Source organism: Eucalyptus grandis, chromosome 1 (assembly GCF_016545825.1).
Source record: "Eucalyptus grandis isolate ANBG69807.140 chromosome 1, ASM1654582v1, whole genome shotgun sequence".
NCBI classification, from domain to species: domain Eukaryota; kingdom Viridiplantae; phylum Streptophyta; class Magnoliopsida; order Myrtales; family Myrtaceae; genus Eucalyptus; species Eucalyptus grandis.
Window position 1 is genome coordinate 49,018,905 of NC_052612.1, and position 17,055 is coordinate 49,035,959.

Sequence of the window (17,055 nt, forward strand, 5' to 3'; positions counted from 1 at the left end):
CAGCTCTGAACATATCGCCACAGTGAAACACAGTTCTGTTTCTGTTTGGGAAATTTCCCTTGTTTGTCTTTCATTTTGGTCGTTGTAAACTGTTGGCTGCACATAATTTCCATGGGAAACACTAGAAAAAAAGAAGAAGAAGCGCCTCTTCACATGCCTAGCCGATGTATCGAGTCTTCCTTTGGAAAACACATCATTGTCGAGTTGGGCAAGAAATCAGTCTAATTGGAGTGGAAGGAGGCTTGCTTGGGGAGTTTCCGGCCAAATTCAGATCCGAGGAGGCGGCTTTGCATTTAACAAAATTCTAGATGAGTCCGTCCTTCTCCAATACCTTTAACCTTGGGCTATAAAGAGAGAGATGAATGTGCAAACCACATCAACCTCCCCTAATATATAAGTTGAGGTGGGAATTCAGTGTAAAGTGCTGGTGTTGACGCACAAGACGTTAGAAACCAGAGCATCCCGATATGTGGAGACAGGAAAAAAAAAAAAAAGAGCGGGGAAGCAATGTTTAAGATGAATGTCTGTGCACCAGTTTTTTGTCAGAAAGGAACCCCACCCCCATTATTGAATTCATAATTCAATCTAATCCAACGACTAAAAGAATTCTATCCTTTTCTAATTTATTTCGAGACTTCGAGACGCCAACAAATGAGGGGGAAGATAAATCCTTCGGAGCAGCCGTGCCTGTGATGGCACCACAACTAAGCGGAAGCAGTTCAGTTTAGAATGGGGCTAGATTATGCCAGAAGCTTCTGAATTTGTGCCTCTTGCTAAGGATATGGTGCTAGATAAGGAGGTTAGTGTGTATGGTACTGTGGGGGCTATTGCAAGAAAGCTCATTTTCATTGATATAGAGAAATTCACTAAAGGGCTATAGACGGGTGCAAACCCACGTACAAAAGGAGGTCAAGATTCAAAAGAGCTTAATCACGAGAGAAAGCATATATTAGCAACCAATGCATTTGCATCTGCTAGTAATTCCATTATGCTAAGATCATTAGTTTGCACCAGTCACGAAAAATTACGGGGGTTGAAGACTCCTCTCCTTCAAAGGCTTGCTTCCTTTGCTTTTCCCAAACCAGCCAGAAAATAGAGAGGATACTCACAAGATAGCGATCTCCAACCCAAATTTTCTTGCACTCGAAACCTCAACCGTTTGACATAGTTCTATCAAATAAAACATTTAGACTTTCGATTTCCCTATCTAGTCCATGTTTTTGGTGGCACTTGTTCTCCCTTTTAATTGCATTCACTGCATTATATGCTATTTTTTTTTATAACATTTGTTATAAAGTCTGTTATGCTTGCAAAACCCTTTGTTCCATTATCCTAGGTAGCCTATATTTTCATTTGTCCTATTCTCTCTTATCAATTTTGATGCTCTATATGTTGCTTCAAGACAAGTGAAACAAAAAGGATTTGTCTTATTAATTCTCTCTAAGGACGAAAACCAGTCGAGAGAGGAATAGTTTCCTTTATTTTCTTTTTCAGTTTTCCTTTCTCTTAATCAAATTGGCGGGAGGATGCTTCGTGTGTGTTGATTTTGTGGTTCAGCGTACAATACAGCATCGTCTGCGAGCTGACTTGAATGGAACCTGTCCGATTCAGAGTCCCTCCGAGTGTCGTGGGGCTTCGAATTTGACAGCCGCCCAGGGGGACCGATGCCGGCGGAGCGGGCCGGCGGAGCGGACCGGGAAGTTGCCGGTAGTTGGTGACTCGCAGAGGTCGCTTCTGTCCCTCTTGAAGACTTACCAGCTCTGGCGGTCGACGGTTTGATTTCGTGGAATGAGGATGAGAAAGCAGAATTAGGGTTTCAATTCAGCTTACTTTTTAATATAACACAAATAAAATTTGCATTAAATTTAAATTGACATTGTTTTAGCCTTATGTTTTATATTTTAGCCACGTTATTGCCACTTATGAGAGACGAAATATTTAAAAAAGTGATGCCGACATTTTCCATTAGCTAAGTTGGCCAAACTTTACAAAAGGACTCAATTGTGGGAGTTGATTGTAGTTTTGTAAGTTTTAGAATCTAATTGCACTTTCATGACGAGTTTTAGGTTGTTCAATGCACTTATCCTAAAATAAAAAGAATATTGGACTAGTTCTAAAGATGAAGTGATAATCATGCGAAAAGTCATAAACGTTGACTTTGACTTGTAGTTACCTTAGACTTTCATTTTCATGAACTTTGACATGTGATTAATATTTTCCAAACTTGGCGTATACGTTATACGTGGACTTTTGTTTTCATGACCTTTAATTGAAAAGAACAAGTAAACTCACTTTATTGTAATTGAAAACTACATTGATAAATTAGATTCCTTACTATTATTAGATGTGATAGATGCATGCATTCGTCTCTCACACGACCATATGAGAAGAAAAGGAACATGTAAACTTTCTCTTTATTGTAATTGAAAACCAAAGCGATAGATTAGATTCCTTACAATTATTAGATATAGTAGATGCATGCATCCGTCTCTCTCACGGCACGTAGACCCTTGGGGCACAAGACAACCAATGAAATGAGAATACACTCAAATACTAAAAGAGCATCCTGAACGTTCCAATACACTATTCATTATTACTTACCCAAAAAATATTTTTCATTATAATATTTTTGTATCGGAAAACAGAATTAAAAATAGTAATTATTGTTTGAACATGAAACTTAGTGGTTCGGATACATTAGAAACGCATTATACTGCTTATATTGTCTATATAAAATCTGGTCTTATGCTAATTACAGGATCAGAAAAGTCCACCCTTATCGTACCACATTTTTGACAAGGAGCAGTTCCACGATCCTTTTTTCGTTCCATGTACCGGTGCACACACTAGGTAACCTAAGTCTAGTCTTGAAGTAATTGGATATTAGCGATAATTTACTTGACTTTTAGGGCAAATCCCAAGTGGCCGCTTTTTCAACTTGAAATTGATTGGAGCAACATTTCAACGATGGATGGAGACACAAATGGAGGAGCATGTCATAAGTCTCTCAATTGCTTCTGTATTCAGGGTTTTGCCTTGGTGTTCAGCCAAATAGGTCACTTTTGTGGCTTGATCTCTCCCACTCTAGCACGGTGAATTGAGACCAAAACGAAGTCGAGATAATAAAAAGGTGACTAATTCGATTCGATTCTCTAGTAAAATTGTGGTGCTCCATCAATTATTTTTATTCAATCAATTTTCAGGAAAATAAGTTCAACATTGAAATTAGTTCGCTGTGAGGTTGACATCTTTGTCGCACGATATGACGTCTGCATATAGAAAGATACGGTTTCATTGTGAAAGATGCATGATTGGTCTCCACCATTACACTCTCAACTTGAACATAACTAGGTTTCAAGCCCAAAAGAGGGCTCTGAACATTTCAGACAAGCGAAGAGAAATCTAAAGCAAGGGTTTGTGAGATATTTTGTTTTAATTAGGCAAGTTTCAATATTAAATCTGCCAAATTTCAAAAACAAAGAGAGTAAAGATTGTAGATCTACCAAATCCCCAATTCCCTCCCCCCCCTTTTTTTTCAAATTCTTTCTTTTAAATTTTTATAGGTACTCTTTATTTTAAGGTTTTCAATAGCCACTTAGCATGGCGTATGTAATGCCAACACGGCATTTAACACGAATTTGGCAGCCCTATCCGCATATTTTCAGCAATGGCATTAGAAATTTACCAACTAAATCAGAAATCTCAACCGAAAATTTTGCAGCCTTTCCAATTCCATTTATGAATATTTGCTTCTGTGGTCTCTCTTAGTACCCATCCGCAGCCTGAATTTCGCTTGTCCCCTGAAGTTGAAGTTGTTTGTTTCCTTTTTTTGGCCAAGAAAGATGAAGTCGAAGGTACAGGCGCTGATTTGCCAATAGAAAATGGGGATGGTTCCGGTTCTCAAAGTTTTTTTTTTTTTTTTTTGGGGTCTAAAGATACGTAGCATTTCATTTACGTAGTGAAAATATTACAACCCATATGCTGGGACTCAGTACATAGTTTTTCTAGAAGTATTTGAGGAGGTGAAAAGGCCCAATTTGCAACTAGTGTATCACGGCCTTCGGCCTTGGCAGCCCAATCTGCAATTGTGTTATCTTCACGCCTGCAGTATCGGATACTCAGATGAGGAAAACGTGAGATCAAAGCGGCGCTCTCCGCGAACAGCATTCAACAATCCCATGGTGGCAATCAGCGAGCATTAATGGCTTCGACGAGCACTAAACAATCCGATTCAACTTGTAAGTGAGCTTCTCCCATGCCTTGCTGTAGCAAGTATTTGAGAGTCATATTTAGGGCTTCAGTTTTCGATTGCAGTGGGGAGAGAGCTGGTACAGTCCGAGAGAATCCATCAATCAACTGTCCAGCATGATCTCTGCAAACGCACACCATGGATCCCCTTTTTGCTGTTATGGGAAAAGCCCCATCGATGTTTACCTTTACAATACCTGGATTCGGGGGAGTCCACCGCCCAGAGTTTCAAATCGACGTTTTCCTTGTTTCTGTTTCTAATGTCGTTTGCTGAAATCGATGATGAAGCTCTGCATCTGTGAACGCCAGATCTACAAGCTGTGCAGGCGTTATTCGTTGGTTTCTGAAGATTACATGATTTCTAGCTTTCCATATCTGCCAAAGGAGGGATGCAATTGTCTCCAGATCAAGTACCGTAATTCCACTTGCCAATATATCTTCTAGCTAAGCATCAATACGATTTGTATTGGACACTGAGATGTCAAGGTTGACTTTGGGATGGGACCAGATACTCTGAGTCCATGGGCAGAGGAGAAAAAGGTGTTCTGTGGTTTCAGGGTGTTGAGCTGGGCATAATTGATAGACCGGATTAGGAAGAATGTGTCGCCGGTATAGGTTATCCCTTGTAGCAAGCGCGTTGTGGTAGAGGGACCACAAGAAAATTTGAATTTTTGAGGAAGTCTTTGCAGTCCATACTTGTCTCCATAACCGGGATGGTGTGTGAGATGATGTAGATGCAAAGTTAGGATCATTAGGTGGGGTTGTATGTTGAAGGTAGTGGTAGCTACTTTTCACCGTAGACTCTCTTGTTGGCGTGCCTGTCCAAATAATTTGATCTGTAGTGGACATTGGACCTAAGTGTATAGCAGTAATATCTTCAACTTTTTGGTCATCAAAACTTCTCCTGAGAAGAGGAACATTCCAAGTAGACTGTTTTGAATGTAAAAAATCAGCCACCATCTCTGGTTCCCCTCTATTTGCAGGTCCCCCAATGATTCCTCTAAATAACCATTTGTCCTTTCTAATGAAAATATTCTTCCCATTACCTACAGACCATTGGAGCTGAGGTAAAATGGAATCACGACCTAAGAGAAGGCTTTGCCAGCCCCAGGATGGTCTATGTCCTTTAGTCGCATGCCAGAAGTCAGTAGAATGAAAATATAGTCCTCTAAATAGTCGGCTCCACAAGGATGATGGATTTTGGAGAAGACGCCATGCTTGTTTACCCAAAAGTGCTTTATTGAAAGCAAGTAAATCACGAAAACCAAGCCCCCCATTTTCCTTACGCTCTTTAAGTAGGTCCCAACCCTTCTAATGGATTCCCGATCTAGTACTATGATTTTGCCACCAAAACTTAGCTATCTTCTGTTCAACGGATTTGCAGATAGATACTAGAATCTTAAAGATTGACATGGCGTACTGTGGGAGAGCCTGAACCACAGATTTTAACAGAAATTCCTTCCCACCTTTGGATATGAGGTTTTCTTTCCAACCCGCTAACTTTGCACTAACCTGCCCTAAGATCCAAGCAAACATTTCCCTTTTTAGACACCCCCCAATCTGACGGTATTCCTAAGTATTTCCCGGTTTTTTCAAGCACGTGTACTCTCAATTCTCTAGCTAGGTTCTGCTATAGAGTTCTTGGACAAGCTTTACTAAGGAAGAGACCAAATTTATTTCTATTTACAGCTTGGCCCGTAGCTAGACAGTATTCTTGTAAGATATTCACTAAATTTTAGCATTCAAGGAGACAGACATCTGAGAAAAATATTGCATCGTCAGCAAAGAACAGATGAGAGAAGGTAGAACAACACCTATTGAATTTTATCCCTTTCAGATTTCCCATGTCGACTGCTTGCTTGATGATAATAGATAGGACATTTGCTACAAGGATGAATATATATGGAGAAAGGGGGTCTCCTTGTCGAAGCCCCCTTGTAGGATAGAAGTAGGGTAATGGCTCACCATTTAATTTGACACTTAAGGATACTGTGGTTATGCATTGCATTACCCATTTAACCCATGTATTATGAAAACCCAGTTGTCACAAATAAGCCTCCAGAAAATCCCACTCAACCCGATCATATGCTTTCTTCATATCCAGCTTTAGTATGGCCTGAAAATGTTTCTTTCTTGACCTGATTTTTATCTGATGCAAGATCTCTTGGACTACCAAAATGTTATCTTGGATTTGTCGACCAGTCACGAAGGCACTCTGTTCTTTGGAAATCAACTCAGGTAACCAAGGTTTCAAGCAATTAGCTAGCACTTTTGAAATTATTTTATATATGAAATTGCACAGGCTGATGGGACGGTATTGATCTAACCTTTCAACATGCGGTGTCTTGGGGATCAGAGTAATAAGTGTTCTATTAAAAACTAGGGACATCACACCTGAAGTGAAAAATTCTTGCACAGAGGTAAATATATCTTCTTGTAGAACATCCTAGTAAGTATGATAGAACAACCCGTTAAAGCCATCCGGTCCCGGGGCTTTTGTTGCCCCTAATTGAAATGTAGCTTGCTTAACTTCCTCCCGAGATACCTCTGCTATTAGGGCTGCATTCATCTGTGATGTGACCATTTGGGGGCATTGTGTTAGAATAGGAAGATAATCTCGGTGTCCTGTTGATCGATAGAGGTTGCGAAAGAAATCCATGGTTATATCTTTCAGTTTTTTAGAGTCTCTAATCCACCCTTGATCCTCATCATGAAGCATACTGATACGATTATTTTGTTGTTTTTGTATAGTAGTCGCATGGAAAAACTTGGTATTCTTGTCCCCCTCCTCAACCAGTTAATACGTGACCTCATTGCCCAATATTGCTCTTCCTATTGCCATAGATGTTGAACCTCATCTTTGAGGCGATTTACCCTTGCTTTATCATAATTATGTCCTATTTGATTGATATGCTGCTAGATTTGCTATTGTAGGATATGGATCTGACGACGACTGTTGGAAAACGTCAATTTACTTCACCTGTCAAGTGCCCGAGAAGTTACCTGAAGCTTGCGAGCTAAAGAGGAGTCCAGTAGCTGTTTAGAGGCCCAAGTCTCAGTGACAACCTTTCGGCAGTTCTGATTTTGAAGCCAAAAAGCTTCGAAAGTGAAAACTTTGCACTTACTCGGTGGTTTGGGATCAGTATCTAGTTACAATGGGCTGTGGTTAGAACCTAGAGTTGGTAATGCAAAGACTTCGGTGGTCGGGTAAGACAATCTCCAATCCATCGTACATAGTACCCTGTCTAGTATTTCCTTAACCACATCCTCCCCATCTCTGTTGTTCACCCATGTGAAAGCACATCCCTCACTCTCAATATCCATTAATATCCATTAACAAACACTCATTTATAAAATCCCGAAAAGATTGCAATATGTAGGGCTCAGCCATTCTCTTGCCCACTTTCTCCCAATGGTATAGTATCTCATTAAAATCTCCAATGCACATCCATGGCAGGTTATTGGAGTAGCTGAGGTGACGCATTTCAGCCTAAAGATTATGTCGTAGCTGATAGACCACTGGCACATGAAGACAGGTAATTCTCATTGGGTGTCCACTCAGGCCAATAGTACATATCATATCTATAAAATACATGCTATGTCTCTCTATACATAATGATACCTGATCAGTCCAGAAAATTACCATCCCCCTAGCCAAACCCATTGGGCTCACCATAAAAGATTTTGGGAATTTCAACCTCCGCTGAATTTTCTGGATTACTATGTCCTGGTTTTTGGTTTCCATTAAAAAGACTACATCGGGCCTTTCATGGGCCACTAGGGCCCGTAGCGCTTGCACAGGATGAGTTTGCCAGGAAGCTTATCTATTGTCGGCGACTCTGTAGAATCTCAGTTTAACCTTACGTAAAGATAAAATTCAGGTTGCTTTATCAAATTTAGCTATACCTGCGTTCACCATCTTAAATTGCTTAAGTTTACTTGATCACGTTTTTTTTTTTTTTTAAATACTTCGGGTCGTGGGTTTTCTGCACAACTACTTGCTTCCTTAACGAGGAATGTTGCAGTTAATGATCATCCCATCTATCCTGGAAATTCGTAGAAGTAATTTGCCAAAACTGTTTTTTCTTCCTTCGATTCTGTTTATTACCTTGATTTTTCTGTGTTCTTTTTTAGGTCAGAGGCCTCTTGATCGAATCCAATCTACAAGTATCGAAATTGATGGCAAAGTACGATCCCTGGCTTCTCTTATCTTCCCCTTGGTTAATGACCTTTGATCTCCGTGGTAAAGAAACAACCACGCTGTTCTCCAATCTAAACTAGGCTTTATCTCTGATAAACGTTATTGCATTATAACTCATTATCAATTGGCTACACAGGTTTTGAGTCTATGGAAGATTTGAACTGTTTATTGAGTTTAAATTCCTCAATCCTTCTGATATCATTATCCATCCAAAGCTTTTTGCTACATTTTCCTACACAACACGGTGGTTAGATTCTCTTCTTCTTTTTTTAAAATGCTTTGAGCAGTGATATCGAATGTTTATCCCAACTCGTTGTCAGACCTTTTTTTTTTCTTCTTTTTATATTATAAAGACATATACGGTCTGATTTTTTGTCCTTGGGAGGATTTTTCTCTTTATTTTTTCGATAGCTCTGAGTTTCTTAGTGTGGTTTATATGTTGGAATAGTCCTATGACCCTTTCACTTGCTGCACATGAATTGCGCTAATGATCTCTTGCTTTGTTACCATCACTATCTGTTTAGTGATTTACATCCATGGGAAACACTAAATGCATAACTAAAGAATCAAACTATATCCTTCTATTGAAAGAAAAGCCTACATAGAGAAAGTTCTTTTATAGATTGAACCGTTCATATTTTCTTAGGTCAAAATCATCATTTATCTAGAGTTTTTGTGGTAAAGCAAACTCCAGTTTAAAATAGGTGTTGTGGAGGAAAAGAATTCAGAAGTAAAGAATAAATATTTACATTTGTGATGTTGCAAAAATAATCGCAATATATTTTTCGTTGTTGTTTTCTATTGTCTTGCTTTTTAAGCAATGGTCGACTTATTCCCGTGCGTTGCACGGGCAATAAGACTAATTGAGATCATTATTTCGATTGTAATAATTTAGTAAAAATCATAACTTGAATTGAACAGTACCATTCTAAGCATGCATTTATATAGAGAAACAATCATTAACCCATAAGACTTGACTTAGTCAGTGACCGGCACTACAAAAAATTAAGCATAATTCTCCACTATCTCCTTAGTGGAGCTGCTTTTCACTTGGACTAATTTGTAGAGATTGAATTCAATCTTCCGGATGGGACCCAATCATCAATTGATAAACTCCAATTGCAATAGTGAATGTGCCTTTTCTTTTATGACTATGATTATTATGAGCAATGGCTGGCAAATTCTTGTGCATAGCACGAGCAATGCGACTAATTAAAATCATTATTTCACAATTGATAATTTCGAAAAAAAACCATAATGTGAAATGAATGGTATTAATATAGACATGCATTTTTATGAAGGAACAATTATTAACTCATAAGACTTAGACTTAGTTTGTGTTCGGCACTGCAAAAATTAGGCCTAATTCTCCACTACCTCATTAGTGCAGGTGCTTTTCACTTGGACTAAAATGTGGAGATTGAATTCAATCTTCTGGATGGGGCCGGTCATCAATATACAAACTCCAATTGCAAAATGGATGCGCCTTCTCTTCTCTGCTTGTGAGACTCTCCCTCATCACTCACGGGGAGATATTGTTCTCAAGTCCTCTCACTAGTAACCCTATTGCTCATCTTAAATAATTCATGTGTTTGCTTTTGTAGAAAATCAACTTCCATTTGTAGAGAGCAAGAAAGAGAGGTTTTGCTCCAAATGAAACGGTTAAGGCCAATCCTTTGTACTTGATGCAGAACTATTGAATCGCTTTCAGAATACCAGAACCATGGAAATTCATAAGAAGTAATTTGTTGGAAATGCTTGATGTTTCTTTTGTTGATTCCAAGTTCTCTACAATTCATAAAGCTAGAAACTTCACCAGTGGAATGAAATTGATCGAATTAAGGTTAAAAATCAGCACTTCCCTTTCTATAAATTCACAGTAAATAATCCAATGATAAACATTACATTGCCTTTGTTTTATTGCACATTCTACTTGATAAACTGTATCATCTTTGAGTGCCTTTTCATTGGGATGCGACCAAAATACATTCAGAATCAATCGTGACATTAATATGCAATATTTGATGGTAATAATTCAGTTCTAAACATTTCAATTAAATCAATTTAGTTTTAAATCTTTTGCATTGTGCGAATTGACTACATCTGCTCAGTTTTGGCAAAAATAAGTAACCTGGGCAATTTTTTAAGTTTTTCTGAAATTTTTATTACTTTTTTGGTTTTTTCTTTTCTTTCTCTTCTTTTCTTCCCTTTCTTTTTTTCCCCCAACTGTGGGCCGATGAGGGCCCGACACCCTTGCCTAAGCTAGGTGAGGGTGTCGCGCCTCTCGTCAGCTAACATGTGAGGGTGTGAGCCCTCGCCTATGATTGGCGATGGTCAGCTGGCAACCTCATAGGCCAAAGTGGTAAAGAAAAAAAAAAAAAGAAAAACAAGAAAAGAAAAGAACAAAAATTATAAAAGATTCAAAAAATTATTAAAATATTATGTAACAAAGTCTCTCCATGGTCATAACCCTAAGAATTTTTTAAAACTCTTTGTCGAGTAGGCTCGACTTTAAACTCTCTCAACAACGTTTATGTTTCAAGTGAATAATTCATCAATTACTTATTATTGAAAAAGTCTTCTCACATATCTTGATTCAGGCTTTTTTTAACAAAAAAGAAAGGAGAATGTCACCTCTCTTTTACTGGCTTTTGGGACATTATTGGCTCAACTGAAGCTTTGCAGAAATGTTTAGGGTCGCAAAACAGTTTGTCATTCTACAGTTGTTGGAATTTTTGGGAATACACGATATGTACTTTATCAAAGAAATAAACAATGCAACCAAATTAACATGGACGCTCGCTCAGCCGGTTTCAATTTTTAAGTTGTGATAACGAGGCATGACTACTCCTTTAGGATTGCTACGTCACAAAAGAAAAGAGGGATATATTTACTAGAAATTCTAAAACTTATTATGATAGTACAATTAAGTTCCAAAACTTGCAAAAGTTGCAATCAAGTCCAATAACTTCTCAAATTGATGCAATCGAGTCATTCTATTAATTTTGTCTAACTTGGTTGACAGTAAATGCCGACATGGTTTTTTTAAATATTTTATCTCTCCTACGTGGTGATAAAGTGACCAAAATGTCATTTTGATCCAAATCTCTTTTTAAATTCATTTTTATTTAAATTAAATAAAAAATAAGCTTTTTTTCTTTAAAAAAAAAAAAAAAAGAAGAAGAAGAAGCAGGCAGCGAGAATGCTAGAAGCTTGGAAAGTCAATTGCTAAATGAAACGGTTCTGGCCAATCCTTTGTACTTGATGCAAAACAACTGAAACGCTTGCAAAATGCTAGAAGCTTGGAAATTCATAAGTAATTGGCTGGAAGTGCTTCATATTTCTTCTTGTTCATTCCAAGTTCTCTCGACTAAGAATGCGGAAAGCTAGTAATGATACTAGTTGAATGAAATCGATGTAATTATGGTAAAAAAATCAGCTTTTTCCTCTTGTAAATATACAGTAATACATTGCCTTCTTTTTTCTTTTCTTTTTTTGAGAAAAAGTTATACTGCGTAATTAACTCAATAAACAGTATCATCTGTGACCTCTCTTTTCTTCTTTTCTTTTTTTTCATTAGGACACAACGAGAATATTTTCAGAACCAGTCACAGCATCAACATGTATTATCCTGGAAGTTGCTTGATTTATGGCAAAGATAGAGAGAAGGTTCGATTGACTTGGAGTTATTTACGAATACTCAGTGCTTTCCTTACCTATAATTGACACTCAAATGGTGGTAGTCACATTTTATAATAATAGAATGCATATACACAACAAAGTCTTTCCATGATTTTGGCCCTTAATTCTCAGACCATGTTATCTTATGATGAACGGATATATATATGTGTGTGTGTGTATGTGTGTGTACACATATATATATATATACACACATATATATATATGCGTATATACATATATGTGTATATATATACGTATATATACATATATATATACGTATATATGTATGTATATATACTTGATCTATATGAACGGATCATTTAAGAGCATAGAAAACCGACGATCCAAAGTAGTTCAAAAAACATGTTTGAATAAACTTAAGTAATTTAAGATGGTGAACGCAGGTATAGTTAAACTTGATAAAGCAACCAGAATTTTATCTAACATAAGGTTAAATTCAGATTCTACACAATCACCGACCAGGCAAACTCATCCTATCCAAACATTACTTTTTAAACAATGGCCGACAAAATCCTACATGTAGCATCCTACATGTAGCATGGGCAACAAGACTAATTAAGATCGTTATTTCGATTTTGATAATTTAGTAAAAATCATAACATGAAATTAACTATGTCGTTATAGACACGCATTTATATAGAGAAACAGTCATTGACCCATAAGACTAGACAAGCATTTTTAAAGTAAACAATTATTAACTCATAAGACTTAGACTTTGTCCGTGTTAAGCACTACAAAAATTAGGCGTAATTCTCCACGATCTTCTTAGTGGAGTTGCTTTACACTTGGACTAACTTGTAAAGGTTGAATTCTCTCTTCTGGATGGGGCCCGGTCATCAATTCAGATTCTACACAATCACCAGCTAGGCAAACTCATCCTATCCAAACATTGCTTTTTAAGCAATGGCCGACAAAATCCTACATGTAGCATGGGCAACAAGACTAATTAAGATCATTATTTCGATTTTGATAATTTAGTAAAAATCATAACATGAAATTAACTATGTCGTTATAGACACGCATTTATATAGAGAAATAGTCATTGACCCATAAGACTAGACACGCATTTTTAAAGTAAACAATTATTAACTCATAAGACTTAGACTTTGTGCATGTTAGGCACTACAAAAATTAGGCGTAATTCTCCAAGATCTTCTTAGTGGAGTTGCTTTAAACTTGGACTAACTTGTAAAGGTTGAATTCTCTCTTCCAGATGGGGCCCAGTCATCAATTCAGATTCTACACAATCACCGACCAGGCAAACTCATCCTATCCAAACATTGCTTTTTAAGCAATGGCCGACAAAATCCTACGTGTAGCATGGGCAACAAGACTAATTAAGATCGTTATTTCGATTTTGATTATTTAGTAAAAATCATAACATGAAATTAACTATGTCGTTATAGACACGCATTTATATAGAGAAATAGTCATTGACCCATAAGACTAGACACGCATTTTTAAAGTAAACAATTATTAACTCATAAGACTTAGACTTTGTACGTGTTAGGCACTACAAAAATTAGGCGTAATTCTCCATGATCTTCTTAGTGGAGTTGCTTTACACTTGGACTAACTTGTAAAGGTTGAATTCTCTCTTCCAGATGGGGCCCAGTCATCAATTCAGATTCTACACAATCACCGACCAGGCAAACTCATCCTATCCAAACATTGCTTTTTAAGCAATGGCCGACAAAATCCTATGTGTAGCATGGGCAACAAGACTAATTAAGATCGTTATTTCGATTTTGATAATTTAGTAAAAATCATAACATGAAATTAACTATGTCGTTATAGACACGCATTTATATAGAGAAATAGTCATTGACCCATAAGACTAGACGCGCATTTTTAAAGTAAACAATTATTAACTCATAAGACTTAGACTTTGTCCGTGTTAGGCACTACAAAAATTAGGCATAATTCTCCAAGATCTTCTTAGTGGAGTTGCTTTAAACTTGGACTAACTTGTAAAGGTTGAATTCTCTCTTCCAGATGGGGCCCAGTCATCAATTCAGATTCTACACAATCACCGACCAGGCAAACTCATCCTATCCAAACATTGCTTTTTAAGCAATGGCCGACAAAATCCTACGTGTAGCATGGGCAACAAGACTAATTAAGATCGTTATTTCGATTTTGATTATTTAGTAAAAATCATAACATGAAATTAACTATGTCGTTATAGACACGCATTTATATAGAGAAACAGTCATTGACCCATAAGACTAGACACGCATTTTTAAAGTAAACAATTATTAACTCATAAGACTTAGACTTTGTCCGTGTTAGGCACTATAAAAATTAGGCATAATTCTCCAAGATCTTCTTAGTGGAGTTGCTTTAAACTTGGACTAACTTGTAAAGGTTGAATTCTCTCTTCCAGATGGGGCCCAGTCATCAATTCAGATTCTACACAATCACCGACCAGGCAAACTCATCCTATCCAAACATTGCTTTTTAAGCAATGGCCGACAAAATCCTACATGTAGCATGGGCAACAAGACTAATTAAGATCGTTATTTCGATTTTGATTATTTAGTAAAAATCATAACATGAAATTAACTATGTTGTTATAGACACGCATTTATATAGAGAAATAGTCATTGACCCATAAGACTAGACACGCATTTTTAAAGTAAACAATTATTAACTCATAAGACTTAGACTTTGTCCGTGTTAGGCACTACAAAAATTAGGCGTAATTCTCCACGATCTTCTTAGTGGAGTTGCTTTACACTTGGACTAACTTGTAAAGGTTGAATTCTCTCTTCCGGATGGGCCCAGTCATCAATTCAGACTCTACACAATCACCGACCAGGCAAACTCATCCTATCCAAGCATTGCTTTTTTAAGCAATGGCCGACAAAATCCTACATGTAGCATGGGCAACAACACTAATTAAGATCATTATTTCGATTTTGATTATTTAGTAAAAATCATAACATGAAATTAACTATGTCGTTATAGACACGCATTTATATAGAGAAACAGTCATTGACCCATAAGACTAGACACGCATTTTTAAAGTAAACAATTATTAACTCATAAGACTTAGACTTTGTCCGTGTTAGGCAATATAAAAATTAGGCATAATTCTCCATGATCTTCTTAGTGGAGTTGCTTTACACTTGGACTAACTTGTATAGGTTGAATTCTCTCTTTCCGGATGGGCCCCATCATCAATTTACAAAGTCCAATTGAATTCTCTCTTACAAGAATAGATGTGTTTTTCTTCTAGTACTGTGATTATTATAAGCAATGGCCGGCAAATTCCCGTGCACAACACGGGCAACAAGACTAATTAAAATTGTTATTTCAGAATTGATAAAAATCATAACGTGAAATGAATGGTGCCGTTATAGACACGCATTTTTATGGAGAAACAATTATTAACTCATAAGATTCAGACTTAGTTCGTGTTCGCCACTACAAAAATTGGGCGTAACTTTCCTCTATTTCCTTAGTGGAGCTGCTTTTCACTTGGACTAATTTGTAGAGGTTGAATTTAATCTTCTAGATGGGTCCTGTCATCAATTTACTAACTCCAATTGTAATAATGGATGTGCCTTCTCTTCTCTGATTATGATATGTGGATCTCACATGTGCTACATATACATCCTTCAAGATGGCACACATGCAAGCACATAAGGTGCATGTGTGGAACCCCGACTTGTCACATTAAAAGAAAAATCTCCCCCCGCTTTTCTCTATGAATGATCTGGGTTTAATTAGAGGTTCTTAAACCCCCACTCTCTAAAATGTAAATTTGTTCTCTGCCCACGTGATTATCCCTCATTGCTCATGGGGAGATATTGTTCTAAAGTCCATTCGCTAGTAAGTCTTATTGCTCATTTTAAATCATTCAGGTTTATGCTTCTTTAGAAACTCAACTTTTATTTGCAAGAGAGCAAGAAAGAGAGGCTCTGCTCTTAGACAAAGCATCAAAGACCCATCTCAATTTGTGTTAGCGAATTTTTCTTTAATATAGTTCGGGTTTTAGTATCCTTGAAATTCGAGTTATGGAAAATTACATTTTGCATTCCACGAACTCTAAATGGAGAAACTAGAAAAGCAATTTAGAAGCTACTCACTACTATAGCTCGCCATCATTGTCACATTACTCGAATAATCTTCTAACTTGACACATTTCAGAAATCATAGGAAGGACAAGCGCATCAAAATGTTTAGCATCGTTTAATCAGACATGTTAAATTATAAATGTAGTTTAATTTCCTCATTAGTTGATGTATGTTTTGTAGTGATCTTTGTCGTTTAATTATAGAAGCTACATGCGAGAAAAAAAAATTAACGGGGCGAAACAAAGCATGCGACACACTTCAGGGAAGAGAAGTTTTGGATGGATAACTGTAGAGAAAGTAAAATTTCGTGCCTTTTGTTAGGCCCTTATGTTCCCCTCTCAGTCAAACTTAAACTGTATAATGGATAGTTTCACTTTGAGGAAAAAAAGACAACGTTGGTGAACTGAGTCTTATAAAGAAATATTGACCCTATTTTATAATTACATATTGTTGATTTGACCATGCTAACTACAAGCGATCAAACAATGAAATAAAGGGGACACTTGATTTGCATAGATTGGCCGGTGTGGCCTACTCCATAGGGGGAGCATTGTGAGATTTCGCCATAAATCAAGCAATCAAGAGATACGGTGGAGATTACAATTGCATTCAAGTAACTCAATCACTCTTAGTATTTTTTGTCTCTAATTAAACCCTATAATGTTTATTCTTCACAATTCCTAGCAACATATTTCTGAATATCACAAAGAAATTTCCAAATCTTACCGCATGATTTCTCAGCTTGAACACCAACTTCCTGAGACTTAATTCACGAATTATTCTCCATCAATTGTATGAGAATTCTGTTGACCCGGGAACTCT

The 17,055-nt window shown here is 37.1% G+C and overlaps 1 long non-coding RNA gene across 16 annotated transcripts; it reads left to right on the plus strand.

The window, feature by feature from the left end:
* The first annotated feature begins 4,072 nt into the window (after nt 1-4,072).
* Nucleotides 4,073-10,226, plus strand: LOC104448646. 16 transcript variants are annotated; one of them, XR_726360.3, is made up of 7 exons: nt 4,074-4,238; nt 4,315-6,486; nt 7,183-7,455; nt 7,706-7,784; nt 8,383-8,491; nt 9,835-9,951; nt 10,054-10,226. It is a non-coding gene; the product is annotated as an uncharacterized LOC104448646 (long non-coding RNA). The 16 variants fall into 16 exon arrangements; XR_005545888.1 differs by having other exon boundaries at nt 9,840-9,951; XR_005545891.1 differs by having other exon boundaries at nt 8,383-8,435.
* Nucleotides 10,227-17,055: the final 6,829 nt, after the last annotated feature.